Source organism: Hyaena hyaena, unplaced genomic scaffold (genome assembly GCF_003009895.1).
Source record: "Hyaena hyaena isolate Hyena2069 unplaced genomic scaffold, ASM300989v1 scaffold_177, whole genome shotgun sequence".
Taxonomy (NCBI): domain Eukaryota; kingdom Metazoa; phylum Chordata; class Mammalia; order Carnivora; family Hyaenidae; genus Hyaena; species Hyaena hyaena.
The window spans coordinates 2211157-2233931 of NW_024080810.1; positions in this window are offsets into that span (position 1 = coordinate 2211157).

The window sequence follows — 22775 nt, forward strand, 5'->3', positions numbered from 1 at the left end:
ATGATGTGTTGTTAATGTAATGGATTTGATGTGAAAACTGCCCTTATTTCCATACTTTCAAATCCACCAAATTAGGTAATTTGCAGTTAGTTTCCTATCCATTGATGCATGTTATTAAGGTCCTATGGTTTTCTTTCTTTAGTTAAATAAATCAAGTGTATTAAGATTAATACATTTATTCTAAACATTTAAGAATTCAAAATTATGCAGCATGATACCTTTCTTTCATTTGACTTTCATTTTGCTTCTCCTCAGGTAGTAAAGATATATTTTTGAAGGGACAAACACACATTTTTTTAAAACTAAAGAAGTCTATTGTACATGTGTTTTGTTAGTATTGTTACAGATCTCCTTTGAATTTTTTTCACATCAGCCGTTTAATGGATTCTCAGCAGGTAGGAGAGAAATAGTAGTGGTTTGAAAGAAGGGATGAAGAATCATGGTTACTTGATTTCAGAAAATTTTTTTCTTTAGGTGTTTTGTTTGTACTGTTACTACTTTATGCCAATATTATTTACATACATTATAGGTGGTATTCTTTAGTATGAAAGCCTGATTTAATGAATTATTTAGGTTAGACAGAATATGTAAGTATAACACAATTATGAATGACTGATTTAATGAACCACAATGTCAGTAAATGATGCTGCTTCTAAACTCTGGCCACTGTTCACAGATTTCAAACACATGCACCAGGTGGTTAGGGTTAATGATTGATAAAATTGTGATTCAGGGATTGATAAAATTGTGATTCACCTAAACTTTGTCACTCTGCTGCTTACAGCCATCTAATGGGCTTCACATCATTCTTAGAATATGACCTCTCAGCTTAGAATATGACCTCTCAGCATATAGATTTTTGTAACCTGGCCAGTGGCTACTCCAACAGTCTCATGTCCATTTGATCTTCCCTCATTCACTGTTTCTGTCACACAAGCTTTCTTTTCATTTTGCCAAATTCATTCCAGAATTAAAAGATTAAACGTTTGGTCTTCCCTCTGACTGGAATTCTCTCCCCTTAGACTTTGCAGGGCTCTCTCCTTTACCTAAATCAGATCTCATCTCAAATATCACCTCCTCAGAGAAGCCTTTCCTCACCAGTCCATCTAATTCTACTTTCTGCCTTCTCTTCATTCCATTCTTTATTTCATTACCTTGCTTTATTTTTCCAAGTACTTATCATTACCTGAAATTATGTTAATGATTTGTTTTCTTATTTATCGTCCATCTCTCTTGCTGGAATGTAAATTCCATGGAGGCAAGGACCTTTCATGAATTGTTCACCTCTATATTCCCAGCATCAAGAATATGGTCTGACCCATAGTGGGTCTCAAGAAATATCTATTACATGAATGAACGCACACATGAATTTGTAGACTGATTCCTTTCAGCCATGCATTGTGATAGACAGTTTTGTTTTTTCTGTTAGATGGTGTGACTGTGTAAGAGAACTGTCACTGTTTCCATTTTATTAAAGAGGAATCTGGGACGCACAGGGTTCAGGTCTACGGGCATGTAGTTTGCAAGCGCTAAAGCCGAGATTCAAGACTATGTTTGATTTGCTTTGATTTGTTTACTTCAAAATAAAATATATTATTTCTTTTGGAAAAGAGGAGGAAAGAGGGCTTTGCTTTCTTTAGGAATGCTTTTTAAAAACTTACATCTTTGCTATTGGCATCTAGCCTCAAGTTGCTAATTAAATTGCCAGCCAAGTTTATAGCATTGTTTTGAAACATACAATTATAGGACAATATTGACAATTCTTTTTGAAACTCTGGTTCAGTTCCTTATACCTGTTATTCTAGGGTTTGTTGTAAAATCTTTTTTGCCTAGTAAAACTTAATAATTAAAAAGAGAGTGTCTCTTTGAAGATTATTTCTCATGATCTATTTTCCTGAAATAACATTCTACTTAACCATCTTTCTCTTTTGACAATGAAAAATCTAACATTTTCTACTAGCTGACCCTGGGTTCCTTCATCAGCAATCTGTTCTAGACACTCCTCCTTCTTTGTTGTGGTAAACATCAAGAGGTGTCCTACAATTCTCTTTAGTTTGACAAATTCCCAAACTTAGTTTGTTTTTTATGACCCTGATGCCAATAGCCATTAACTTTAGGACTCATGCCAGGACCTCTGTTGACTTCTATTATTATAAAAAGGAAAGGTGTCATTTATGCATAGATATGTAAGACATAGATATTGGTCTGGTCTGCTATTAGGTAACAATTGACAAAAAGTGAAGTACTAATATTTTCACATTAAAAGGCAGCTGTGAAATAGGCAACTATTTCATAATTTCATAAATTACATCTTACTGCTTGTTTATGGAGTATTTTTGTAACAATATGTTATAGTAACAACATGTTAATATAAATATTTTTATCTAAATTTCTGTAGCAAGTTTTCCTCAATTTTCTTTTAATGATGTGCTCTGATATTATAGGAGGTAACAAATGAATTAATGCTATTTGTGTTATTATAATTGTATCTGTCACTAATTTTTTAAAATGATTTTGGCAGTGGGATTTTATACATGCTTGTTAGTATTCTTTCATCTTTTTAATGGTATTCTTAGAATGGATGAAACTCCAAGCAAAAGCATGGCACACAGCAAGCACTTCATATAAGATTGTTCCTTCCTCACAACCTTCCCTCTCCACCCCCTCCCACCAGGAAGCCTTTTTCTGGTAGTTGGTAATGTGTTGCATGACTTATATTATTGTAATTGTTCTCAAATAAGGGAATGTTTATTATTATTATATCAACCTTAATTCCTCATTAAGTTATTCTTCAATACTGTTGGTTACTATTGATTTTTCTATTAATTAAACTATAGCAGTCATTTCTAATCATACTGATACTTTTTTCTAATCTTCTCTTCCTTGAAAGCTAACATTTCTATGTTCATATCTGCTTTATTTCTAGTGGTCATAGAGCCAGTATTTACACACAGCAAAGGATGTTCTGAAAATACCCCATGGCTGATGTTTTCTTCTTTTTTTTTTAATGTTTATCTATTTTTGGGAGGTGGGGGAAGGGGAAGAATAAAAGGGAGACACAGAATCTGAAACAGGCTCCAGGCTCCACGCTGACAGCACAGAGTTCAACGAAGGGCTTGAACCCATGAACTGTGAGATCATGACCTGAGCTGAAGTCTGGATGCTCAACTGACTGAGCCACCCAGGGTGCCCCCAGTGGTTGATGGTTTCTTAAAATCGCTCAGGAAATTGAGTGTTTTAAGCACATTGTCTGTGTGTTGAGGCTGCCCCTCAATGTAGTTTGATTGCTACAGTGTTAACAAAAATGTTGAATATGAATGTCTTCATAGGGAATGCATACTCTTCAGTTCTGCCACAGACCCTACCATTTCCTATCTTAACAGTAGAAACTCATTTATCTATGTGATACATTTCATATTTGACCCTTGGTTGAGGATAAATTGGCTAACTAAGTGACCAAAATGGTATTCATGTTTTGATTCTTAGTTGTATTGTATAATTAAAACCTGCAATTGAGTTTGGTTTTAGCAGTAGCTGTGAAGACTAAGTACTAATCTTCTGTCTCAAGTTCCTTATTTATAAGAAATAAGGTTATAGTAAGAATAACAAAAAAAAAGAGTAAAAATAAATTAAAAACAAGTTTTTTTAATTGTAAGAAATGGACATTATAATAATTTTTACCTACCAGAGTTGTTGTAAGGATTAAATTAAAGGGTATCTGGTATGTGTTATGTGTTCAGTAGTAGACATTGTCATTAGTGTTTCCCTAATTTTTATAGCTTTATCAACTAAGCTTTCAAATACCCATGGTTGGGATAGAAAGCTAATGGAATTTCCTTTATAAAAAATAAACATTTATAGTGCAATACATATAGTTGTTACAGGTATTAACATCAATACTTAACGATGGCAATATATTTTGGATTACTTCCATTTTCAGAATCTCACTTTCTAAGAAGTGTTTCTGGGAATGACTTCTCACTAGGGACTGTGGTATGTGGTTTCTGACCACATGGTCTCTATTCTTGGTGTATCATTTGTTATAGGTTGACAAATGCCCAGGCCCCAGACACATGGAATTCTCTTAAGCATTTCAAAGGACTAAATGAAGGTAATTTTTTGGCAGCTGAACAGTTTGACCAATGACTATATCACTATTACATGCTCTGGTTGATGTACTTTTTGGCCTGGATTTCTGTGGAAGCATAATGTACCAGATGACTTTACCTCTGTGCCCATTTAGTGGCACCGATGGGGACGCACATAGAAGTATGAGAGAGCAAGTGGCCATAATGTATCAGAATATAGTGACTTCAGAAGATCACATAAATACATAGGCAACAACCAGTCTGCTTCTTTTTAAATAAAATACCTTTGTCTATTAATAATGAATAACTTTTCATTAGTATGTAATTTTTAAATAATAATATGAAACAGAAACCCAGGAGGCCAATGCATTTCATGAGCACAGATATTCCCATTGGGCAATGATATGTAAGAAAATACATTTTCCCACTGAATTGAATGCATGTACTTCAAAAATCTTGCAAAAAAGTTCATCTGAGTACAAAATAGAGCATGGAGGATGAGTGGATGGACAATCATAACTTTGAAACCCTTCATTTGTTCAGGAAGGAAGATGAAAGATAGTTAAGGTCAAAAATGAAATGTATTTGGTTATCAGAAAATCTAGTTTGCAGGGCATAGTTCTACTACATACTCAATGAATCTTCATTGCACTGCTTTCCTTATAGGCACAGTACCAGTAATCCATTTTTCAGGTGCAGAAACTGAGGATTGGAAATATTGAGTAAATGTGCCAAGATTCTATTGCTAATTAGGACACAAGTCAGGATTTCAAACTCTTGATTGACTTCAAAGCCTGCACTGTGTCCGACATGATACACTGCTTCGTTATGAAGTGCTTTCTAATTACTAGTTGTTATTGTTAGGGAATTGAGAACAGGTGTCTACCTCCAATGCTCTGGGATCGGAATCAAGAGGGTGAGACCCAGGAAATGACAGAAAACTGTCCCCAGGGCTACCTCTGGGAGTAGCTCACAAGACAAGACCCGGAGGCCCAGTCAGAGGAGCAGCTACCAGATAATTAATCAGTCTGACAAATGGCTGCACATGAAAAAGGAGACCAGCTGTGAATTGGGAAGCCAGGGAAGCAGGGGAACCCAGGAAGACAATGTAGATTTGGCTGAAGCAGGAAGGAAGTTGGAAAAGGAAGAGAAAGCAGAAGCAGTGTGGAATAGGCTAAACGATTTTGGTCCCTGTTACCTTTTCTACATGTCCTTGGGAATGTTCCTTCTGGAAGACAATGTGGGGGTAGAAGCCTGGTACATTCTGAACTATAGGCCCTAGGAGATGACAGGAGACCATCCCTGAAATAATGTAACTGGGGTAGTTGAGGAGACCAGAGAGGAAGTAAAAACCACAGTGGGGAGAGACAAGCCATTAGAAAGTGAGCTAGATTCTCATTTTTATATGCAGAATGGCTCAAGTATTGAAATCCTCGCATTATGGATATTGCCAAGGGGCAGATGGAATGTTACCTGTCTCATTCTTGCTAGAACATTACCCTATGTTTTAGCCAAATTAGGGAAAAAAATCTCTCCCATGAATGTAACATTTCTGGGTATGTAAGAGCAGGAGTGTGTGTGTGTGTGTGGGCGGGGGGTGACGATGAAGATGGCAAGGAGTAGACAAATGCACAGCATGAGGGGACAGACAGGTTCAGCAGCACCCTGCCACACTCCCACCCCCAATCTATATACCTTTTAATGAGCTGAATTTTGCAGTCTCAGGACCCTGAAAAAGTCATAACAATATGAAAATGGTAATTTCCCATAGGAAATTAGGTTTTATGAGCTTGTAGCTTGCATACACATTTTGCATTCTGTGTGTGTGTGTGTGTGTGTGAGAGAGAGAGAGAGAGAGAGAGAGAGACATTTTCCCATCTTTGTACTTCATTACCATTATGGAACTAGCCATTGGTGTGAAACAGAGCTGTCAAACACAATACAGAATTCTATAAAACTCAGAAAATGGAAACTGTTAGTCACTACACGGGGCCCAATTCCAGGTGCATTACATGCTCTGTCATACCAACTGAGACTGTGTGTCAAACTCTGTCACTATTACGGCTCCACGTCCCACATATCATTCAGTTGCTGCAATAATTTTTTACCTTTTCCCCCCACTTTACCCAGTGGCATTGGTGCTGAACAGTGAGAGGGATGGTAGCACTCAGCAACTCCAAAAGCATTCAGGGAATTTAATCTCAATTCCAAATGCATAAGTTCGACTTCTGCACAGACACTTAGAATATTAAAGGGCTGGGGAAAATGGAGTTGAAAGATTCTAGTCATATAATAGCAGGGGCATATAGAAGCTTTGATATAGATAGGGGAATTATTTTTAAAAGCTTTATATGAACATATGAAAGCAGGAAGTAAATTGTAGGGTCTTTTCTTTAACAACTGATGAATTTTCAGTACCAACTGAACACAAAGGTATGCTGCCGTTTACTTTGAGAAAAGAATTAATTGTAAAACCTGATGACATTTTTGCTTCTACTTATTGAATAAAAATGTATTTTTTGAGGCCTACTATGTGCTAGGAACTTAAATCTTAAAGTTCTGTGATACATCATAGCCCACACAGTGAGAAATAATGTTGGAGAATCTCTGTGCAACACGTTTTCAACTGTTGAAAGGCTGTTATGGTGATTCTGCCCCTAACCTTTGCTGACCTCTTTTTGGAAAGTCTCATTTAATTGGGTATTTTCACAAAGTTCATTCTCCCTTTCCCCACTGGTTCTGGGGCAGGGCTACCCATAATAATTAGTGAGTACCTCCAACGCCCAGGATACCAACTTGGGTATCCTTCCATGACAAAATTATCTAGTGTTATATTTGCTGTCTAGTTTTTTTTGCACACACACGCACACACACACACACACACACACACACGTTAATCTTTGAAGAAGGTAAAGACCTGGACTATATTTGGAGGTAGTATTCACACAGCATGTCTGAGCTGAAGAACCTTCTATCAAATGATTCTGTCATGTTCTGCCAAAAATTCTTTTTCTTTTCCTCCTTGATGTATATGCCTACATTCTTTCATTTGTTAATATTATTTAATTCTATATTATGTATTATTTACTGAATTGGGAACCACATGTCTACTTTATTAGCCAGGAGTTGATTCGTAGATGTGAAGGAGGGATAACCCTGATCATTTCAACATAAACATCAGGATGCTTTAGAAAGACTTGATTAACTTGCAAGCCTAGAATATTTCCATTCTCATAGAGTAATAATAATAACATTATTAGCTAAAAATGTACCAAATGCTCTATTTCACATGGATTATTGAATTTAATCTGGAAATGGGTGTTATTGTTGTTATTCTCATTTTACAAATAATGAAGCTATTTAGAGAGACATAGTAACCTGTTCAAGTTATACATGTCTAAGCAGTGGACTCAAGCTCAGGCACGCCAACTCCATGAGTCTGTGCTCTGAACCCCTCGTTATTCTATAAACAGTTCTGCATACTGACCTGAGGTCATACTTTCTCCTTAAGTTTTCCATAACATTTAACTCTGAATAGAATTCTGGTATAAGCAATATCACAGAAATTACATCTTTAATATTGTAATGAACGTAGAATTCTTGTTATTCATTCAAATGAATCAACTTTCCTCAGAATTCTGCTTAATAGCATTTCATATTTTGAAAAACACTCTGGTCCATTAGTTGAATCAATGAGGTAACAATGGGGAGCAAGAAAATGCTAAAAATATGAACAGACAATAACCCTGCTTCCTCAGGGTGAGTTCTTCAGTATTATGGCAGTAGAACAGCTTTGCTATCTTCAGCTAAGCATTTAGTTCTGAAATTAACTTTCACTAAACATATGAAAAGATGATAACACAAAAAATGTATTTCATTCATCCATGAATTAGCTCGCACTGCATAAGTAACAAGAAGAAAATATCTTTGGAAGCTCCTAGATGATGGTATTTTCTAAGTTATGAGAAATTTCAAGGTGAACAAATGTTAGAACAACCAATTCACTTTCATTCTTTTCAAATCTAGGTAAACTTGATTCACTGGCAGCTGTCCAAATAATGGTAAGGTTTGCCAGAATAGATTCATTTGAATAGCAATGTGGAACACTTCAAATTAGGTTGTGCTCATTCATTCAGTGATCATTCTCTCATTGCTCACCTGCCTGGTGCCAAGCTTTGTGTTAAATTCTAGGTTGCAAGGATATGTTTTCAAGAATGTCACAATTGTGGGATTGGGGTAATGGAGGTTGATATGAAAACAAAAGTAAGCGAGGAACTACTTCATTGTGGAGAGTGCAGCAATAGGCATACGGACAAAATAGAGTTGAAAAGGAGATCATCTCTTCGGAGGAAAGGTGTCAGAAAGGTCTCCTAAAGGAAGGGATATTTGGGCTGTATTATAAAAGATGAGTGAGACTTTTATTTCAATCTGGATACACTGGGGAACTCTAATTCTTTGGCTTTAACGTTGTCTGAGTCTTTCTCGCAAGCTGCTATTGTTAGTCTTCTCTGCTGTGTCTTATTTCAAAATACCAAATTACTCTTCAGAAAAGACTTGTCGATAAATTAATTGCATTTGCTCATATATACATCTATATTTATTTTCTAATTAACTTTGAACACATGATAGGGAAATACATTCATCTTCTCACTGAGAGTTGCTCACATAATTGCATGGTACAGTAATTCTCAACAATATTTGGTTGATTAAAAGCTGACAAATATCATGACCAGCTGCCCTTTTGATGTCAGATAACAGGGAGGATTGCACACTGTGAGGATTTGTTAGCTGGTTCCAGGGCTAGCTCTTCTCAAGCCGATCACAAATGGTTGGTTTCTTTTGCAGAGAACTTTTTAACTTCTTAAAGCTTGGCCCTTAGCTTGAGAAAGAAAGGAATTCACATTTTAAGAGGTTGTCTGTACCTAGCTTTGATTTATTAATTGGGTAAATTAACTCAGGGTAAAATATATCAAAGTGTCTGATGTTTCAAAGACATGTCATTGGCCCAGTAAATCAGCCCAGTAAATCCCTCTTTGAGAAGATCAGTGCAAATGGTTGCAAAATGATCTCACTTGTCGCTCACTCACCTGTGTTTAAATACTTTTTCTTTTTGTCTCTAGCTTTTATAACCTGACTTCTCTCTAACTTCCTATCAACCCAGTGTCTCTAATTTGCTGACCTGATGGATAGTCTTAACCTTCTTGTTTTTTTCCTCCTGTCCATATCTGTCCATGACCTGTCTTCTCCCTTCTGGTATGATGCTTGTTTTAGATTTCTGTCTAGTGCTTATGGCTAAATTTAGCTCACATCAGTCCTCTTTCTTATGCGCAGATCTGACATGAAAATGTTTTTCCATTGCTTGTTTTGAATATTAGCAATTATGTCTTACTAAGAGAGCTCTGCTGCTGCTCTTGCTATGTCTTCTATAAACAATTCATGAGCCGCTTGTCCCATTGATCGAGCATCTACTTTGTTGTTATTGCTATTTATTTTTTATAATTTAAACTATTACTGATTTTCTGAACATCCAGTAGGTGTTATTATCACTGCTATGCAAGTAACTGATATGAGACTCACCCAAATTCTCATAGTTTTGCTAGTCAGGACTCTGCAATGCGAGTGAGAGAAATCAAATTCAAATTAGCTTTAAAAAGTGTTTTAATTGTCTTATGTTCCTGGAAAGTTGAAAAGGTTAAATTTTAGGCATCTTTAGATTTAATGGCTCAAGCTATGTCATCAGAAATTTTTCTCTTTTCTCCACCTCTCTCAGCTTTCCCTTCTTGGTGGATTTAGTTTTCAGCAGGTACTTCCCAGGCAGTAACAAAAATGATTACTGGTTGTTCCAAGCTTATGTTCTGCCTGTAAGAGATCCCGGAGAATATGTGGATTGGATAGCTCCAGAAAATGCCCTGGGGATGAGTCTGGATTGACCTAATTTGGATTCCATGACAATCCATGAACTAACCATTGTTGCCAGAATTACTGGGTCCTCCACTCGAGTAACCCATCATGTATTAGGTGCCCGGATGGAGCTAGAAGGTGGGGCCAGACTCCTGAGCCAATTGGACTGAAACTAGCAAGGAGAGGGTCTCTATAATATGTTGAGATGAAATAAAGCACATGCCCACTGCAAACCTGTAGGTGGCAGAGTCAGAATTTCTTTCTTTCTTTTTTTTTTTTTACAAATAGTTTATTGTCAAATTAGTTTCCAGAGTCAGAATTTCAACCGACATTTGTGTTAATTAGGACATCAATGTGAAGATATGGTTATCCATTTATTCAACAAATATTTAAGTGCTTTTCAAAGCTGTAGAACACAATGATGGGCCACAAAGATGATACACCTGCCCATATGGAGCTTACATCTTAGGTTGGGCAAAAAGTAAAATAGTAAAAAATAAGCACAATTTCAGAGAGCAGTGAGTTCTATAAGGAAACAAAGCATATTGGGGAGTTAAAGAGTGATTAAGTGGTTAATCACTGAATGGCTAATTTAGCTAGTGAGCACAGGGAGGGGACATTTGTGCAGTGATTGAATGAAGGGAAGATGTGAGCTATGGGGAAATCCCAGGGAAGAACATTTCCATAAAACATACAGTAAGGGTCTTGGAGATTATTCATATGACTTGTGTTCTATTTTCACTTAATTTCTCTCTACTCTTGCTTCCCAGATATCAAATATCTAGCATTTGGTCTGTTGCCTTCATAAGTAAATCTGGACTGGTGACTACAGGGTTCTTAATTTTTATTCCTGGAAAAAGTCACTGTAGTGGTTAGTAAATGATGAACATTTAATTTTGTACTCATGCTAGACTCCAGAGCTGTACTAACACTTCTATCTCCACTGTTAACTCTATTTTTCTCTTTTGTCAAGGTGACAGCTGTTTGTCACTTCCAATGCCTCTATTCTCCATTGCCACTTCTTTTGCTTGTCTCCTTGGCTGCTTGCCACTTGCTTATTTTTCTTATTTCTTTTCTCTCCTATATCTTTTTCTGTTGCTTGGTCCAGACGGCTTGGATTTTGCACAAATTGGCTTGGCTCTTGTAGTCATTACGAACTATTTAGAGAATATCCTTTCATTCTGTATAACAAATTGACCAATCACTGAACATTCTGCGTAATTTTCAGCTCATCTCTTCTTAACAATTTTGCTGTTATTCTCTTTTCCTCTTCTAAAGGTACTTACCCCTTACCTGACTGGGCGCCGTTCTGAAAGCTTGAAGCTGCAGGATAGCTGATCTATCAGAGTCATTATTCTATTTTGTTTTCTTCTTGCTCTTTGTGGCCTGTATCCACAAGAAAACTAAACCCCAGGATCCTTGCTATTTGCCAGGTCCTTTAAATATAATCTTGGCAACTCACATGCATGTTTTTTCTTACTGCCTTCAGCACGACCAATCTAATTCACACTCTTACAATCTCATACCTGAACCTAATGCAGCAAACTTCAGCTGGTCCCTTCTTTCTGTATCCTTCCTAATCTATCTTTTACATTTCTACAGTTGTTATTCCTACAATACTGTTTGCATAGTGCTATCTTTCTGATCAAAATCTTTCAAAACCTAATCACCAAACAGAGTAAAGTACCAACCTTTTAGCATGCCATTCAGCACACTCCATGGTAAGTTATGAATCTCCCATTTCTGACACTAATCCTGCAGCCTTTCTAGGATCCCTGCTATGCAGGCAAACTAATCCAAGCCCTGTTGCCAAATGCATATTGAGCAGTCTTGACCTCACTGTGTGTTCCACTGTGTCTTCCCCCTTGTCCAGAATGTTTTCTGTTTTTCATCTTTATAAATACTATCAATAAAAAAATATCTCACTCATATTCCTCACCTATTTTGTTACTCTGTAACATACCCTGTAATAATCCAAGTTAGAAATTGTCATTCTTGCCCCAAATTCCATTTTTAAATATATGACACTCTTCTGTCTGATACTGTTAATTACTTTTTACACATAGACTGTATCTGCCAACTTGCTTGCATTTGCTCCCCGTTCTTGCATTTCTTTCTGTCCTTCTTACTGCCTGACTAGTTTCTCTTCAAAACATGCATGTTGACAGGTTTTTGTCCTTGTTATTATAGTTTTGTTATAATATGGATGATCAGGCAGGAAGGCTAAGCTCAAATATAGATATCTATATATAGATTTCATCTTCATATATATTCACTGATATCTCTATAAATACGTATTAGGGAAATTTCTTCAAATGAAAGTAGTGGAGACTGTCATCTCAGCAAGTGTCCTTGACTCTTTTTATGATATTTCATTCCTGAGGCACTGGGGAAAATCCCTAACTCTGAGGCTCTTTTTCATTTTAGTTCTAATAACGTTTGAGTTTGTTGATCTTTGCATCCCACTCTTAACTGATGCTAAGATATTTACACTTGGTGGTATGCTCCAATGATCATCGTGACAAATTAGTTTTTTGCTTCCTAGTTTCTATACTATGCTTTGTTTCTGAATTATTTGATTACTGTAGCTGTGTATGCTTTCCAAAAAGCATGTCTTTATGCAAGCAAAAATTGTGCTATGGAGTTGATCAGGCATATGGCATTGATTATTTTATGCTGAGTATTTTCTCACTTGATGATATCTTGCTGGGAGTATTTGAGCAAAGATTGCAAGGGGAAAGTATAGATAGGTTTGCAGAGGGGGAATACAGGTATGCTCAGGACTTTTCCCTTACACATGGCTTTGGTTTTCCTGAATTTCCCCTTCTTCTCTTTAAATTGCATGCTATTTTTCATGTGTCAAAATATAAATAGGGGATCCTAGATTGGGCTCTGTCCTCTGGACTCTGACTGCCCTGTGTTGACTAGTTTCATTGGCCACTTACTAGATGATCTACCTTGGGCAAATTACTTGATATCTCTGTGCTTCCATTTTCTTGTTTACAGTATGGAGAATGTAGAACTCTGCAGGCTATTGTGAGCATTAACAAGATAATAACTTATAAACTTATAAAATTGTTAGCATGACCTGGTCACAGAGCAAGTACTCAATAAAGTCTAGCTAATAATGTTAGCTCACTCCTAACCTAGACAACTTTAGTAGATTATTATATTTATTTCACCAAAATGAAAACACAAGAGTTCTTAAAGATATTGATGTTTTCAATGTGAAGAAGATCTCAACATTCTATTTGTAGAGAGCTATAGAAATAGAGAAGCAACTTACATCTTAAGTGAATTTAAATGGAAGTTTCTTAGATCTTGTAAAGTGGACCCAGTATCCTATTAGGGCCCTTTCTAGTACTTAAAAAAGAGAGAAAAAATTCATTTAACTGTTTATTAAATGAAGTGAACATAAATGATCACATAGGTTATCTTTAATACTATTCAAATGGGCATTGTAAGATTATTTTGAACACTTTAAACACTCTATTATTTTAATACTCCATTTGAAAAGTACAGGCTTATTACTAAGTTGACAAAATGTCTAAAGATTTTTAGGCTTAGTATTAAAATTATTGGAATTATTCTTTAAAGTACTTTTATATATACATATGTAATATGAATATGTGTATGTTTTGTATATAGATCTGATACTGACCATGTCATTAAGCTAATAACTTAATAGTATTAGATAAATATTTCATATATATTTCAAAAGTATATAAACTATATAAATTTTCTTTTAACTTTTCTAAGTATTATAATTTATAAGTTAAACCTCTAAAATAAGAATTCATATTAATAGACTTTTTTTTTAATTAGAGCTTAACTATATTTTCCAAATATTTTTTTTCTTAAAAACAAAGTATAGTCTACAACAGTAGGTGTCACTATAGCAAAAGAAACCAGCCATTCAGAAGGCTACTTGTTTTACCCTGGGAAAGTACATCATTACAAGAGAAATTATAGACTAATTTGTTAAAGCTCATTGTGTGCATCACCTGGCTTTGAGGAAAGTGGTCTTCATTTAAATCTATATCTTACTCTGCCTAAAACATTTTTGTAGGAGGAGATTTGTGGGCTTTCTGGGCAAGCAGTTCTAATTATTATAAAGCTAAAAGTTAAGAAGTTCTTTTGTCAATATGATCTAAATTCTGTCTTATAGATTTTGAATCATTTATTCTTATTCAATATTAAGAAGAATAGCTAATTACATATTTGTAATCCTCTGAGTGTATTTTCTCACCAAAATGTTATTGATTACTTAAATAATGTATCTATATGAAATGGAAATTAAAATGTCAACCTTATACAATTGATAGTGAACATGAAATAAGGCATTATATACCTTCTTTCATTAATTTGTTAAACAGACTTAGTTGAGCACCTACTATGTACTAAGCATGGTAGTTACCAGACAGACAATGTCTTTGCCCCTATGGTGTTACAGTCTGCCAGATTTATTTAGATAACTACACATTATGAAGTTTAAATTGCTATTCATGAGTAATAAGTGTAATTATTTTTGAATTCTTTGGTCTAGTATATTACAGTAAATCCCTTTTAGTCTTTTCTTTAGCAGAATAGAATAGTAGGTATTATCAGCTATTTCCCACAAAGTATCTATTTTCTCTTCTGGAAATAGCTTTCTATAATCCTCCAGGATATCACTGTATTTCACCTCCAAGGCATGTAACTTGTGTGACATTGACCTCTCTCCAGCTTCCAAAGGGCCAGGTGTGAGACTCAGGTCTGGTCAATTAGGGTTTTATATTCTTGTGTGTATAATGTCATCACGTGCCAGAAGCCCTGTGACCTAGCCCGTGCCCCCATTTGTTGATGTCTGTCTCGCTCTTGATGTGAGAAACTTGGTGTTTCTTATTTCTGTGCTTTTGCTTATTTTTGTTTCTCTTCCTAGAATGCCGTTTTCCTGCCTCTTCCTTTGTCAGTTCTATCCACTCTTTAAGACCTAACAAGATAGCTCTTTCTAAAAGGCTTTCCTGCTCACCTCCCCCATTAGAGAAAATGTCCCATTTGAGAACTTCCTCAATCTTTGGGCAGTTCTCTATGTGCAATAGTGCATTATATTGATAATATTCTGTGTTTTCTTTCTTCATTTTGATGGTCACATCTGGGTGTCTGAATTTTAATCTCTGTATTTCTATCACCTCGCTGATGTCTGGGACGCTGGTTGCTTGTATAGGTTTGGAGCTTGTTTACTGAAAGCCCTTAAGACCAGTATGGCCCAGGCCTATTTTTCAGGCCTTTGTTGAATTTCATAGTTTTGAAGAATGGTAGGTAGTTCAAATGACTATGTGCTGAGTCATTCCAACAACCCACTCTTTGTGTCTCTGAGAAGAGAATTGCAGTCATTAGTTTTCTCAGGTTTGCATTAGGAAATAATATCCAGATTTCATTCATCAAGTATTTATTTAACTATGAAGGCTTCCTGGATCCTGCAAGCTGGCTGTATTCTTTCTCTCCTCTGATCTTTTTCAGCATTTATAGACTGGGTTATTAATTTGGCAATTAATCATATCCTATCTTGTGGCATTTCTTTTTTGTGATTTTTTAAATGTGGTACTTAGTCTATTATCTAACATTTCACATGCTTCCATATGAATAGGGATATTTATTCATTAGCATGCTTATTACTTATTCATTATAATTTTTAAAGAATTCATTATGATTTCCATTATTTTTCTTTTGCACATATCAGCTGGGGTTCTGTTTATGCTAGCAACAGAATCTGGCAAACTTAAGGACAAAACAATGTATTGAAAGGATATTAGGGAACTCTCTATATTGAGGGCAGGACTGGAGAACCAGGCTTGAAAGAGAAGAGAAGCAGCCCCAGAAGTTGTTCATGGCAGGCACCTGAAGCACAGTGTTGCACAGAAACTGTTGATACTTGGAATGAACTCCCCTTCTTTCCTCCATCCACTCTCACCACGACCAAAACTCAGTTTGGCCCGAGAACGTGGCCAGGTTCAGGCCATATACTTGATCCCCTGCTGTTTGAGAATGATGAGTGGGAGGAATGAATGAAAAAAGCTTCCAGGGATTTATTGGGCTTCTAGCAAATATGAATTTATTAAGGTACTTGGGGAATTCTCAGGAAAAGAATGGATCTCAGATAGTTTAAAAAATGCTAAATAACTATTAGCACCTGTAATTAGTTGTTCACCCAGACTTACTATCAAAATCCCAGCATTGACAGTGACTAACAGTACAGCCTTATGCAAACTGCTTCATCTCTGTGGGTATCAAGTTTTCTTCTCTCTGTATACCCAATATTTAATGTCACATGATAGTTTTAAGGATTAAATTAAATAAGGTATCATATGAAAGGTGCCTTTTACAGTGTCTTTCTGAGTAGGTGCTCCATAAAGAACTATTATTGGTTGATCTATGTGCAAGCAGTATAAGGTGATTCTATTTAGCAAGTAGTATAAGGCGATTCTATTTAGATGAGGCAAAGAAGTAGCAATTTTGACCTCTGTCCTTGAACGGTTTGTAGTTTAGTCAGAGAGAAAAGCACACATGTAATTTAATTCCATTCTCACAAGTACATGGTGAATTGGGCAGGGGCATTTTTATAATCTCTAGTTTTCATATGAGCAAGCAGAGATCCAAAGAAGTTAAGCAACTTGTCAATAATCACACAGCCCTTACATGGCAGAGCTGAGGCTGAGCTAAGTTTTCCCAGATCCACTGCTCTTTACAATTGAGGAAATAGGATAGATGAGTGAAGGATAAAGCTACTCAATTCAATTCCAATCAGAAAATTGTATTGAATACCTATTATAACAATCGGATACTCTAGGTGCTATGAAGGAATAAAAATATAATCAGTATGTAGTTTCTTGTCTCAAGAAGGTTAGAGTCTTGGGAAAAAGATGGATAATGACTGAAATACAAGATAATACATGTTAAATTACTATGTTTTTCATTTAGTTCTTTAAATATGTTTTTAATGTTTATTTTTGAGACAGAGAGAAAGACAGAATGCGAGTGGGGGAGGGCAGAGAAAGAGGGAGACACAGAATCCAAAGCAGGCTCCAGGCTCTGAGCTCTCAGCACAGATCCTGATGTGGGGCTTGAACTCAGGAACAGTGAGATCATGACCTGAGCCAAAGTCAGACACTCAATCAACTGAGCTATCCAGGCACCCCTCGTTTAGTTCCTTTAATAAACATTTATTGAATGTGTCTGGCTGTGTATTAGGTGCTGAGGATTTGGTGGTAAACAAAAGAATAAGCAATCTGTCCTCAAGGGGCTTACATTTTGTTGGAAGGAGACAGGCATGAACAGAAAGTAAATGTATGCAGGTAAGATAAGTCTAGCTATTGACTGCAAGGTGCTAGGAAAAAAATGCAGAGGTTTGTGTTACTGAGTTGATGTGGGCTACTGCCGATGAACAGTGCTTCTGAGGGCTTGAAGAGGTCAGTCATGTGAAGATGTGTGGGAAGAATAATCCAGACAGAGGCATGGCAAGTGCAAATATGATGAGGTGGAGATGAGCTTGGAATCTTGAAGAATACAAACGAGACTGTGTGGCAAGAACCCAGAGAGCCAGGAAGACAGCAGAGTAGTATGTGATTTGGAGATATGGACAGGAGCCAGAAAATACAGGGCCTTGTCCATTATGGTGAGGAGTGTCTAATATACTATTTTGAGTTTAGTGGAAGCTCCCAAAGATTTAAGCATGAACGTGATATTGTTTGGTTTGTTTTGTAAAAAAGATTATTTTGGCTGCCGTGAAGGAATATAATGTTTACTTGGGCACTAAGAAGAGAAAGAGGGACATTTCTTTGAAAAAGTCGGGGAGGACATGGAGAAAGAGGGAGTACTGTAATCAGTGAGATGAATGGGTTAGGCATTCCAGAAAACGGGAGCATCATCAGCAGGGGAGGAGAGTTTAGGAAGTGTGACGCGTGTTTGGGCAACAGTGACTTTTCCAGTGGTTCCCTGCTGTGTGGGGATGTCAGAATGAGTGAGACCTGGGAAGAAAGTGGGTGCTAGGCTATGTCCCGACTACATTCTGTAGGCAGCTGAAAACTATTCTGTATCTGAGAATATTATGCTGTGATTGTGTGAAGAATGTCAGAGGAGGCAAGAAGGCCACTGACGAGGTACCTGTATTAGGTCATTTGAGGATGTGAGGGCTGAGCAGTGCGGATGGAAAAGAGGAGGCAGAGATAAGAGCCGCTCCTGACAGGAAGAGCTGCCAGCACTTGGTAATGAATTGGGTGTGAGTGGTTGGGAGGTGAGGGGGATCTGAAGACATCTGCAAGGCGAGCTGAGGATGCCCTTTTCTGTCAGATGAAGTTTGGAGGATGGGGTGGAGATTTCAGTTTTGAGCAAGTTGAATGCAAGGTTTTGGCAGGACTTCCACATGATGATGAAGGAAAGACAGCTGCAAAAGCAGAGCCAGAGCTCAGGAAACTTGGCCTTTAAGAGCACACCTATTCCAACTAATTTCTTATAATCTGTGAACATTTTTGTGAATTTTTAGATATTTGCTATTTTCAAGAAGACAGAAGTTTCACAAGTGTTTGTCAGAACCAACTGGCATTTTCTACCAAAGGAAAAGGTTTTCTTCAAAAAAAAAAGAAAAAGAAAAAGAAAAAAAAAAAAAAAACCAGAACGTTCAGTAAAGCAAAAGCTGGTTGATGATTTCTACTTCCTTTTCTTACTTTGGAAGCTGAGTTATCAGACTTGTTCAGGCTCAAGGAATAACATTAGTGAATTATATTCTTACTGTTATAAGGAAAAAATCTTGCTAAAATAATCTACAATTGGTAATGAAGAGATAAACTCTCTCTTATGTCCTCAAAGGAGGTAATAGGAGAGAGTAGAAAAAAAAGCAAGATTCTTCTTAGAATTTATGTTTGGTTATTTTAATAGTTCTAGCAAAATACCGGACACAATAGACTAGAACAAAGGACAATATAATGGCTAAATGAGAAAAAAAGTTTGTCAGTAAGAGAGGAAATAGCTCTTTTTATGAGCACTTAAAAAGTTCATGTTTGAAATAAACAGCTGTCTGTAGTACTAAGCTGAACATACTGAAAAGCAAAATGGAAGGTATGTGTCCAGTACCAATTACAGCATGAGTAAGAATCTTTTCTCTCTGTTTCTTCTCCTCACCTGTATAGCCATATGTTTCTCAGCAGTTACATTTTCTCCTTATGAACCACACAGTACCTTCTCTCCTGATACTAATTTGAAAGTATGGAGCCAGTGGTGTAGAGGTATTTAATTCACCAACAAAGGTCATTTTTAATTGCTATCTCCAGTGTCTGAGGACTGCATCATCATTTATCTGACGTGACTCAGCCTAGGCATTGGCACTGACTCACGCAGCTCCTAATAGACTAGAGTTAGTGTCACAGACTGACTGGCTGACCCATCCATGTGAAACCATAGAAGAGAAATGAAGGCTGCCATTGTTGAATCCACAGCTTACCTTACCAATCCAGGTTAGGAAAGGACAGCCCATTCTGAGGGAGACCAGTTCATTTTGTAGTGTGCTCATTGCTGCAATTACTGAAGTGACTATTGCCTTCCACTTTTATATTTATGCACATTGTTTTGGAAGAAGGACCTAGTGGTACAGAGACAAACATACCCTTTGCAAAGACCACCATATTGTAGTAGAGGCCATCCAGGCTGTGGGGATTTTGTTAAGTAGTAATTGAGGAAGCGTGCTTGACCTCTGATCATTGTTTTCTCATCTCTCTTTGTATAGCTTCTGTATTTCAGACCCACTCAGTGCCAGGCATTTATTTACTCTTTATAGCAAGCTCAGGAGAAAAATACCATTGCCATTGCTTTTACAGGGGAAGGGACTTTAAATTTTCCAGGGACACATTGCTAGTAAGGGATGAAATTGAGATTTTTACCATGTCTCTCTCTCCTCAAAGCTAGTGCTCTTTACTCTTTTAAATTCCTCTCATCTATATAATATGATGATAACAACACCTGTTTTATAGGGTTGTTGTAAGATTGAATAATAGAACTATGAAATGTTTAGTACTTTAGTGTGCATTAGGCAATCAATAAATGGTTGATAGTATTGCTACAAATAATGAAGAAAAACTTCACTGAAGCATCTATAGCATTGAAGTCCTTGCTGGGACATAACCCTTTGACTCTTCAGTCTGAATTAGTGTGATATTACTAACACTGAAAGCAGATAGTAAGGAAAACAATCCAAAGGAATGAATCTCTAGTAGTGAAATGTCAGATGCTATAACATCTGGATGGGAAACATAATCTTTGTACATTTGGAGTTATCCTGGTAACTCCCAGAACATTCTATGTTGACACCTGTATGATTTCCTTTAAGTCTAATTTGTTCTGGTAAACACAAAACCATCAGTTTCAAAGTAAGTAGAATCTGTCCTAATCTGCAGGAGGCTAGAGTTCCAGAATAAATTTGGGAAGCTTGAATCTGAGATAACAAAATATAATACATGATCGCTGTGGTAATGTGAAAACAATTGTAAGCAATGTGAATAAAAACAGGAGAAACAGGTTTGTAAGAGAGTCTGGGAAATATAAACTTTGACTTTCTATCTTTTTAACTGAAAGGAGAGAATAGATGATAAGCAAACCATTCCAGAAAAGGCAATATTATTATTTGTTAAAGACATAATAATTATTACCAACTGGATGTTCTAACTTGGTAGATCACAAAATAGAAAACTAACTGACTTTGTAATGGTTACCAGGTCTCTTTGCTCTTGATGTCTGTAAGATGCTGCTGACTGAGTAGGACCTCTGCTTTAGACCCAATTCTTGTACTTTTTGTTGCAAAGCAATTTGTGTCTAATGGCAGTTTTATGGTCCACTGACTGTACTGAAATGTGGCACTTTACCAACCATGAACTTTGACATGTTTATAACAGGGACTTAATCTGAAAATATGCAAGAGGAGCCTTCTAAATATAATTTATAATCAGACAAACTCTCATGTAGGTGTTGAATAGCATATGAAATTAGTATTTGTGCTTTGGATTTGAGGTTAATTTTGTCCTCCTTCAAGAGACATAGTCACATCAGTAGGTGAACTGAAGGTTGAAATCTCAATTGCTTTGAAGGGACATCAAGCCTAATGAATTTGCATCAGTACTAAAAACAGCAGGGGAATAGTATAATTAACATATATGAAATACCATTTCTAAACACAAAGCAAAGCCTAGAATGAACCTTACAAAAGACCTTTGGATAAACACTGTTATGTCATAGCTAACAGTGTCAATAGTCTTAGTTATTATACTTGAAGATCTTCTGCAAGCATGGGCTTTTCCCAAATTTCCAGCGTATATTCTGTTACATGTTGACCTTTTTTCACCCTGCTTTTTCAATTATATACTATTTAATACAACAGTGTCTATTTCTCCTTTAAGGTACTTGGTTCCTAAAACTGAATAGCAACTTCACATGCCTACACTTAGCCTGAAGTGTGTATATACTTTAATTAGTGTAGAAATATTTCCTAGCTTTCAAAGCACTTTTATGCAGACCATAATCCTCTGCAGAGGGGAAAATACCATTCAAATGACTACTCTGTTCTAAAAAGTACTCCAGAAAATTCAACTTTTAGAAGAGTACTAGAAGAGGACTAAACAGTAACTTGGAAATTTCACGGTAGTAAAAGATGATTCAATATTTTGCACTCAGCAGTGAAGTGTGCTTCAGTTTTTATTTTAATTTTTCTTGTGAATCTTTCATCAATAGAATTGTCAAAATAACTTTCTATGGGAACTTAACTGTTCATCAGTGAAAAGAGGCAAAACACTTCAGGGACAAATTGGTCACATTACACAAATCCGTGGCAGATCAGCGGCTGTGACAGAGTGGACCTTGCATACGGCTGAGGGATTCTGAATATGAGCAGTGACATAGTTGTAGCATGTTTGTAGCATGTGAGTGTCTGGGAGGGTTACTGTGGGCTTGAATGTACACGTGTGTGGGTAAACCTCAGTGGAAGCAGCTGTGGGAGCTCTGTTTCTAAATCTTGCTTGGCCTATCACATGTCACATGTATATGAACATGAGTAAAAGGATGAATATGACTGAATATCACTTTGTGTTTATGTGTCTTTAACAAAGAACTTATAAGCAAGGAATTTGCGTGTGCATTGGGTCACGTTCTTATTATTTGTGCTATATTATTGTTTCTAAAACATTTGATTACCAATATTGATTGTCACTGTTCTGCTTAGTTTTCTGTCATCTTGTCCACTCCTCTTACCAAGATGGAGCTTAAATGATACCACTCATGTCTTTGCTGCTTCAGAAGTTTATATGCCCCAGACTGAAGATCATAGTGCTCAACTAGGAAACAGAAGGCAATACTAATGGCAACATCATCTTCAAGAGCAAAGGACAAAGCTAGAGAGGTACCTAAACCCTCAGCAGGAAATTTATAGTTATGAGGTCACTGCTGACTATTTTACATTTTTATCCAGTACCTTACAAGTTTATTTTAGCCTGAAGCAAACAAAGTATTTCTTCTCTTTCAGTAGGTCTGAAACTTATTTAAAAAATACCTTGTAATTTCTAGTGTCTTCTCTTTATCTTGGAGGTTAGTGAGAAGAAGATGAGAGTGAGTTGGACCCAGTGTTCACTCAGAGAAAAGGAACCACTGATCTTGGATTAGAAGATGGAGATGTAGTTGAGAAGGGTCAGATGAGGTGTCAAGAAAAAAAAATAAGCAAACAAAATCTGGAAATATTTACATGAAGACATCAAATGAAAATTTGAGTCACTG